This window comes from Mustela lutreola, chromosome 10 (genome assembly GCF_030435805.1).
Source record: "Mustela lutreola isolate mMusLut2 chromosome 10, mMusLut2.pri, whole genome shotgun sequence".
Classification (NCBI taxonomy): domain Eukaryota; kingdom Metazoa; phylum Chordata; class Mammalia; order Carnivora; family Mustelidae; genus Mustela; species Mustela lutreola.
Window position 1 is genome coordinate 6,263,253 of NC_081299.1, and position 9,674 is coordinate 6,272,926.

The window sequence follows — 9,674 nt, forward strand, 5'->3', positions numbered from 1 at the left end:
ACAGCACACCAGCAGCACCCACTCGCCCTTTCCTGGCCCCGCTGTACTTGTCTTCTGAGCTGGTCTGTCGTGCCTGGCTCCCACACCTACTGACCGGAATGCCACCTCCCTGAGAGCAGAGAAGCAGGCTGTCCCCTTGCTGCTGTGTCCTCAGTGTGCGGGAGAAGTGCCCTGTGTGCGGGAGAAGCTGCAGTGCCCTGTGTGCGGGAGAAGCTGCAGACGTCTCTTTTTCCATCTGTGCCTGGTGGACTTCTTCATCAATTCCAGGCAAACCTGTGACCTCCATCACTTGGGGACTTCCGGTGTCCCTGCGTTAGGTGGACGTCGGCTCCCCCGAAGCCTGAATTCTGGCTGCTCAGATCATGCCCTTGGGAGTCACCCCTGCCATTCCCAGCGCAGAAGGAGCTCTCCTTCTCTCTGGGCACAGCCGTTCTGAGCGCCCCTCATCTTAGGGTACATGCGAACGCCTCCCTGGGGCCCAGGCCCACCTCCCCTACCCCCACCTCTTCTTGGCTGTTCTCCTTCATGCTGGGCTCCAGCAGCACAGCCTCCTTTGGGCTTTTGTTGTTGTTGTTGTTGTTTTAATGCCCCTTGCAGGGGCGCCTGGGTGGCTCAGTCGGTGAAGCGTCAGCTTTCAGCTCAGGTCATGGTCCTGGGGTCCTGGGATCGAGTTCTGCATCAGGCTCCCTGCTCAGCGGTGACCCTGCTTCTCTTCCTGCTTGTGCTCTTTCTATCTCTCAGACAAACTAATAAATAAAATTTTTAACAAAAATAAATAAAATGCCCCTTGCAGTTTCCTCACTGGAACTTTCCCCAGCCGGCCCCTTCTCACCTGCCCCCTCACCCTTGGAGCCTCTTCCGACCGGTGCCTGTGTCCCTGCTCCTCACCCCCTCCCAGACCGTCCCCTAGCCTGGCACCGGCCACTCTGGTCTGCCCTTCACTTGGGCTTCTGCCCCCCTCACGGGGAGGACGGTGTTCAGGGCTGAGCTCCCCGACACCAGGAAGGACAGCAGTAGCAGTGATAGTATCTGCTGGAGAAAGGGACCAGCTACTGCGTCGTCCCCCGGCCTGCAGCTGTCTTTCCAGGGCCCTCTGCTTGGTCACCTCTACCAGTTTCCTGGGGCGGCTGGTAGCAGAGCGCAGCCTGGACAACAGGAATTTATCTTCTCAGTTCTGGAAGCTGGAAGTCCGAGATCAAGGTGTCGGCAAGGCTGGTCCCTCCGGAGGCCTCTCCCTGGCGCACAGATGGCCGTCCTCTCTCTGGGTTCTCTCGCGGTGTCCCTCTCTGTCCCAGCCTCTCGTCCGCTAAGGCCGCCAGCCAGACTGGACCAGGCTCCATCCACCCTCAGGACCTCCCGGTCACCTCTTGAAAGCGCCCATCCCCCGTTTAGCCACATGCGAAGGTGCTGGAGGTCAGGGCCTCAGCGTGTAAATTTGGGGAGACACAGAACGACACCCACACGCCCCGTTGGCATCACCCACCCTGGCCGGGTGTTTGTCTTCGTGCTTTCCCGCGACCTCAGCGCTCAGCCCCCGGCCGCCCTCCTCCGCATCCCTGTTGCTCATGCTTTGCTCATAGAAGCTTTCTCCTCAGATCTTTGTTTCTCCCGTTTCATCACCCGGTTGCTCAGCCCACCGCACGGCAATTCCTGCGTTTGCGGAGGGCGGACTAAGGGCCAGGCCTGCCCCCTCACTTCCCCCATTTAAGCCTCATGTAACCCACGAGGCAGCTCTAACATGTAGGCAGGCATCCGAGCCCACACAGGTCCGATGAGTCGCCCAAGGTCACGGGGCTGAAAGTGGGCGGGGGGGGGGGGTGCATGAGGTAGAACCCAGACTTCCAGCTGCAGGGCATACGCTCTGAACATTGTTTGCCCACAGGTCACCAGGGCTCGTCATCAAGGGGGAGAGGAGCAGGGCAGACAGGTCTGCTCAGAGCAACGGACAGGGCTCCTAGTAGACTGACAACCAAAAAAGATAAGGAAACGTTATGAAGGCTGGAGTAAGAATGAAAAGCACAGCCCTCTGGGTCCATTTCACAGAAGGGCTAATAGCCCTGCATGCCTCAGTAGGCCCCTGAAGCACCACCGTACACATCATCATGAGTAACAGCAGGAAAAATGTCTGTTCCGTTAGCGCTGGCAGAGTTAGCAAGTAAAAATGCAGCACTCCCAGTTAAATTTGAATTTCAGATAAACAACGGATTATTTTTTTAGTATGAGTTGGGTTCTATGTAATAATTGGGACATGCTTATACCAAAGAGTTGTTTGTTGCTTATCTGAAATTCAGATTTCCTGGGTGTCCTGTATTTTATCTAGGAACGCTCTATGTTCACTACCTGCTTGATTTAGAAAGGCGAGAGGGGGCACCTGGGTGGCTCAGCTGGTTAAGCAGCTGCCTTTGGCTCAGGTCATGATCCCAGGGTCCTGGGATTAAGCCCCACATCAGGCTCCCTGCTGAGTGGAGAGCCTGCTTCTCCCTCTCCCTCTGCCTGCTGCTCTACCTACTTGTGCTCTCTGTCAAATAAATAAATACGATCTTTTAAATAAATAAATAGGCAAGAGAAAACGACTGGTGCTTAAGTGGCCCTTTATGACAGATGTGACAGATAAGAACTGTGTAAATGACAGAAGCTGTAAATAAAGAGACTAATAAAATGGACGTGTCTTTTTCACACACACACACACATACACACAAACGCGCGCGTATGCGCGCGTGCACACACACACTATTGCAGAGGTCGAATGTCTTGGGATATCTTCACTCCACTTGGTGAACAGGGACCCGAGTTGCTCCTACCTTTCTCTTCCTCCACTCTTGTCTTCCAGTCTCACAGTTGCCTCATGAGCCAAAAGAGTTGCTGAAACCCCGATTGTCACATCAACATTCCAGGCAAGAAACAGGGAGCTGGTGGAGGAAGAATAAGAAAAAAAGCACATGCCAGCAGTCTGTCCCCCTTTTCATCAGTTCTGACAACTTCTGCTTACATTGCATAGGCTAGAATGTGGACATGTGGCCGTATTTAGCTGCAAGAGAAGCTTTAAATGCAGTGTTGTAACTGTGTATGTTGCTGCCCTGAATAAAATCAAGGGTCTGTTACAGAAGAAAGGGGGAATGGACACTGGGTGGGCAAACAGGCTCAGTAGAACACTGCATCCTCTTTCCTCATTCATTAGGGCATCCGGCCTTTTCTGCAGAAGGGTAGGAGGGGCTCACTTTTTAAAAATATGGGCAATTTTAACATGGCTACTGTTTCGTTTTATAGACTTTTCTGTTTACAGTTCTAAGCCACCAAGGGCACAATTTAATATATCGGAAGAGTAATAAGATACAGCAGCAGATTGACTTTTTATGTCTAAAATCTAATTTTAAAAGAATCTTTTTAAGGCAAAGAATAAACTCCTTGAAGAACATATACCTGGTTTTCTGTGACTCTCCGCGCTTCCTGTCCTTAGACCTTCACGAGCTGTTGGAGCTCTTACCCGTGACTGGTGTTTTGGAGCAATTTTCTGGATCCCTTGAAGTCAGTCAGTGATTCGCACGGGTCCCTGAAGTTCTGCTGAGAATTTTTCACCTTTTAGATTTAGTATCAAGCAAAACTCTCAAAAGGTGAGAGGAAGAAATCCTTGCTTTGCCTGCCGTCTTTGGTCATGAAAAGCGTGTGTAGCAGGGCAGTAAATGGGACCCTGGCTACCCTCGGTCTTTAGAGGCCACGATTCTCCCTTCCAGAGTGAGGTGCGGGCAGCTGGACCACTTTGCACCCGCTACTTTGAGGACGAAAAAGCAGGCCGCCCATTTGAGGTCAGGGAAAGAATGTCTTCATGCGTCAGTGTCTTGTGAATATCGCCCCCTGGTGGAGGAGTAGGGGCTTGTCTTCTCCTTCACTCCGGCGGATTGGAGGGATCTTTCTGGAAAGAGAACTCAGACGACAGGCACAGGTCCCCGGTGCCCGGATGCAACCCTCGCCTGAGCAATCCAAAGGCGGGGAGGGGACGCCTGCCTAAAGCAGCCCCTGGCAGTGACATTCTTTGCCTGACCTCGGGTCTGAGGAGGGAGCTACGGGTCTGGGAGGGTCCTTGGGTCCTCCCAGCCAGATGAGATGTGAAGGCTTAGAGCGGTCCAGAGGATGAGTTCAAATCCCCAGGGGCTGGGGCTGGAATTACAGATAACAAAGGATGGGCCAGAGGAGGTGTTTTCACAGGAAACAAAAGAACAGCAAGTATGAGCTCTTCCTTGCTAGAGTCTCCAAACACCCTCCAAAGAGCCCAGTGTGGCCGGTTGTAGATGCCTGTGGGAACCTGGAGCGGAGCGCACTTCCCAGCACAGGTAAACCTCACCTGCCCCCTTCTGTGTCTCCCTCCTGCCCCAGCCGGGATTCTGGAAGAGGTAGGGACTACAGCTAGCAGGTGGAGGCGTGCACGGGCACTGCCGCCCACCCCCAGGAGCTGGGGGGTGTGTGGAGAAGCTGTAACTTTGGGGTTTTGACTAATATATGGGACTGGACATTTAAAATTCTGGCTGGAGAGAGAGGCCAGAAAACTCAGATTTCATCCTCCAACTCCATGCCCGGGTGGAGTTAGAACACCCTCGCGGGTCCATGACGGGAAGTTGTTTCCTTTTGCACCCAGTAAGCCCCACTGTTCACCAGCTACACACAAAAGCTTTAAGACATGTCAGGGTTGATGTCCCAGTTGCGGGGAAACACAATTAGCACGTGCATTAAGTAGGGCTCCATTTGCTTCCCGCCTCCCCTCCAGATACCTGTTTACGTGGAACTGCACTCTTTAGGGCTCTATTTGCAATTTAGGTTTCTTCAAATATCTGAGAGCCTCGTTCTAACATTACCCAGCATCCTGGAGCTTAATAAACTCAATTGGGGGCCTCCTCCACGTGGTGCTTAATTCCAGGGACATTAGGAGAGCATCACTGTCGTCTTACCTGACTGCATGGGTTCTGGGAGTGTCGTGTTTCAGAGCCCCTGGCACGTGTTGGAATTTCATGAACCTTTTGATTTAGTAACGGGGACTTACACATACTCAACACGTTCCCTTACTGGACTGGTCATTGAGGCAAATTGTCTGACTTAAGCTAATATGTACCTTTTACAATAAAATCGCAGCCAGACAGGCTGTTGTTGGGGCATCGAGAGGAACAGGGAGCAGTGGGCCAGGGTCTGGTCCCTTGAAGAAGTTTCCGTTTCTGCTGCACGAACATTGGCTGCTGTCCCAGCTCTGGTGGATGTCAGCCTCTGGGATTAACCTCCCTGTGTCCGACCCTCCCAGACGAGAGTAAAAGGATGACTGGGTTGTCCTAATCCTGGGGTGCCGCAGAGACACGGGGCCACTGGTCAAGTGATGCCACCCAAGCCACATGCCTCTCAGCTCCTTGTCCATGGGATGCTGCCCCGATGTGTCTTCACGTTTCTTTTTGGCAATTTTTTAAATTGTGACAAAGTATACATGACATCTGCCATTTTAATCATCGTCGAGCATACAGTTCCGTGGAATTAAACATTCACAATGTTGAGGAACCGTCATCACCATCCATCCCCCCAATTTTTTTTCATGTTCCCCAAACAGAAACTCTGTCCTGATTAAATGCTACTTCCCCACCTCCCCCATCCTGGTCCTGGCAACCATCATTCTGCTTTCTATCCCCTTGAAGGTGCCTGTTGTACGTATCACGTGTAAGTGGAATCATACGACATTTGTCCTTTCGTGTCTGGCTCCTTTCACTAAACATAAACGTCTCCAGCATTCATCCACATTGTAGCAGGTGTCAGAATGTCCTTCCTTCTCGTGTCCGAATACCATTTCATTGTGTGGACAGAGCACCTTCCATTTGTCTGTTCATCTGTCGACTGACACTTGGGTTGTTTCTACCTTTTGACTGTTGTGAATAACACCGCCGTGAACATGGGTGTATGTACAAGTCTCTGCATCCATGCTTTCAATCCTTCAGGGTACGTTCCTAGAAATGGAACTGCTGGACCATATGGTAATTCCTTTTTTTTTTTTTTTTAAGATTTTATTTATTTATTTGTCAGAGACAGAGAGAGGGAGAGAGAGAGCACAAGCAGAGGGATAGGGAGAAGCAGGGTCCCCGCTAAGCAAGGAGCCCGATGCAGGGCTCAATCCCAGGACCCTGGAATCATGATCTGAACTGGAGGCACGTGCTTAATCCACCGAGCCACCCAGGTGTCCCATCATATGGCAATTCTTTGCGGAACTTTCTGAGGAACCTCTGAACTGTTTTCTGTAGCAGCTGCTCCAATTTATATCTGTTCAAGCGGTGCATGAGAGTTTTGTTTTCTCTACATCCTCACCAACACTTGCTTTCCCTATTTTTGGTTGGTTTGTTCAATGATAGCCTTCCTAGTGGCTGTGAGTGGGCTCCCACTGGGGTTTTGATTTGCATTTCCCTAAAGACTAATGATGTCAAGCATCTTTTCATGTGCTTATTGGTCACCTTATACCTTATTGTCTGTCTTCTTTTGAAATGCCTGTTCATAGTCCTTTGCTCATTTTTGAATTGGGTTGTTTTGTTGTTGTTGTTGTTGTTGTTGCTGAGTTGTAAGAACTCTTTCTGTCTACTGAATATTGATCCCATATCAGACATACGATTTGCAGAATCTTGTCCCATTCTGCGGGTTGTCTTTCCCCTCTCTCGACAGTGTCCTTTAATGCACAACCAAATTGACTTTGGGCATATGTGAAAAAAAAGAGTTGATCTGACGAAGATCTGCCAGAGGACAGTTTTGTTATATTGATGAATTCACCCATTTATACGTGTATTATAGTGAGTATTTAACACAAGTATGTGCTAAAGAGGGGTATGCCAGGGTGGCTCAGTCGGTTAAGTGTCTGCCTTCATCTCAGGTCATGATCCTGGAGTCCTGGGATCAGGACTTGCATTCAGATACCTGCTTAGCAGGGAGCCTGCTTCTCCCTCTCCCTCTCCCTGTACTCATGCTCATTCTCTCTCTCTCTCACAAATAAATACATAAAATCTAAAAAACCCAAAGTGTGTACTAAGGAGAGTCTGGTCCTGGGTGTTGCAGAGATCTATGTTCATAAGATAGAGTCGCCACCAGACAGTTTGCTCTCCAAGTGCTTACAGGATAGTTGACGAGACCTTGCCCACGAAACAGAGGCCAGAGAACAATCAAAATAGATATTTGCAAGTGCTGGATGATCCTTTCAAATGTGTGAATTCCAGCTGATGTGATGGGAGGGTTCCAGTCTCAAGGGGGTGCTGATCAGGGAAAGCCCTCGAGCCCTTCGTCACCTGCCCCAAACCACACAATCAAATTTCTCACCAGGGATCAATATTCCCACCCTCACAGCAGATGCTCTGTGACATCTAAATTAGCAAGACTCGAGAATGTTCCCTTAGGTATTACACCATCCCCTGCTCCTCTGGTCCCTTACCAGTCCGGTTCTATTCCAAGGAGAGACTTCTTTATAGCTTTGGGACAGACATTAGTCTCTCAGCCGTCCCACTGCTTGTGGAGCCCTATGCCAGCGAATCGAAGCACACAGATATTAGTTTATGTTGTGTGTGCTGTTGCTGAAATCAACAATTCAATTACTTGAATCAAAGTAATAAGAGAAATTATTTACTGTTACATGTAATCGGATTTAATGAAATATGATCTTACAAAACAAGAAAGTTAAAAAGCAATTGTTTACATGGAGTAAAAGTATACGTATATCTTTATATTTTTATTATTTTTTTAAGGATTTTGTTTATTTATTTGAGACAGAGAGAGAGAGAGAGCACGAGCGGGGTGAGGTGCAGAGGGAGAAGCAGCTTCCCTGCTGTGCAGGGACCTCAGTGTGGGGTCCATCCCAAGTCCTGGGATCATGACCTGAGCCGAAGGCAGATGCTTACCCGACTGAGCCACCCAGGCGCCCCTAAAAGAGTGTATGTTTGAAAGGCTTCATCTTAAACTCCTATGAAGAGATTTTCTAAGATTGATAAGGTGGGTTTAGGGGAAGCATTGCATACCCGGACTATGGCACCAGAGCCCCTCTCCATGGAGGTCATGGTTTCTGAAATGAATGTAAGTCCACCAGAAATAGCACTTCTAAAGGGTTCCTATGAATGTATGATGCAAGGCTTTTTCGCAATATTTCTGTGATTTCAGGCCAGGTCCGCTCACGCTTCAGGGAGCCTAATGCCACTGATTTGACTTGCTGACCCTCCCTCCTTGAAGCTGGTCTCCCCTAGAAGAGTTGAAGCTCCCTGTGGGGAGCTATGTTTCGGAGCCCCCAAAGATGGACTTCGAAAGTGGAGGGACGCAGCTGCGTTAACAAAGCCCAGGTGGCCTCCTTGGTGATTCCTCCGCCCTGGTCCCTGTGTCTAACCCATCAGCCAGTCCTGTCGATGTCCTCCCTCAAGCTTCTCCTCACGAGATCCAGGAGCCCCCGATGCTCTGAGTGTGCCACCTGATGCCAGAGGGACTCTCCTCCAGTTCCTAGAGATTATAAATGATTTACCCTGCACTGGGCCTTTCATACACAAACCAACCAATCCAGCGACTCTAGGAGTCCCCACCACCGACTCTAGGAGGCTGTCCCACTCAGGGCCACCTGCCAGAATCACCCAGAACCAGGGACAGACAACCAGGGGGCAGCCCCAGTGCCCAGAGCCTGCCGGAATTATCCAAACGTAGCCTTCTTCCCCGGCCTTGCCCGTGCTTCCCCACGGAAGCCGCAATAAAGGCCCTTGTGCACATTTTCCCTGGCTTCCTCTGCGTCTGGCTGACCCTGGGGCTTCCCCATGTGGCCCGGTGTAGGTGGCCTAACATGTCCTCCCTCCTGGGGACGGTCACAAACTACCTTTCCAATGACAGCGTCTATTAATCTGTAGGCCTTGCCATACCTACTTGAGTAATAATAACACATTTCAAAACACCCTGGAGCTGTGGGTCCCACTTCCCACCCCCCACCCCAGACCCTTTGATAACCGCCCCACCCCCACACTCTCCATGTGCTTCTCCTCTAAACCCGTGGCCCAGGACCCCGGGGACTCTCCTAAAATGAAAAGTGGTTGCGTTGCTCTCTTACTTAAAATCCCCCAGAGCCTTCCACTGTAGTTAGCATAAAAGCCACACTCCTCACCCATGCCTTACAAGCCATCTTGAGCCACTTCTGGCTCCGCGCTCGAGCCACGCGCTCTGCGCTCGAGCCACATGGGGACCTCCTCCCAGTCCCTCAGAGAGGCCACGTGCTTCCCTGCCTCCGGGACATTCTGTTTCTCTGTGGTCATTGTGCTTGTCACTGTCACCTCTCCCCACGGCACCCCCCACTTGGACTCCAGTGGAAGCTCCTTGCGAGCCTGGGCCTTGTCCACAGTTGTGTTCCCCGAGCCAACGTTTCTGGCGTGGAGCACTGGAGTCATGTATGAGGGGTACCTGAGCTGTATTTCCACGTCTGAAGTGGGGCTGGTGACCCCACAGCCACCTGAGAGCTGCTGGCTCCAAGAGGCCCCCAACTTCTGGACCCCCCGCCAGACTACTGCAGGGTCAAGGCTGGGAGAGGCAGACTGTGCCTGCTTCCTGGAGAAGCCAATGGAAAGCCAGCCTCTGTCTCATGAGGTCCTGCTGACCATCCCATTTCCCGGCAAGGGTGCCCTGTCCTTCCCCAGACCCCAGGCTCATCCGTTGTC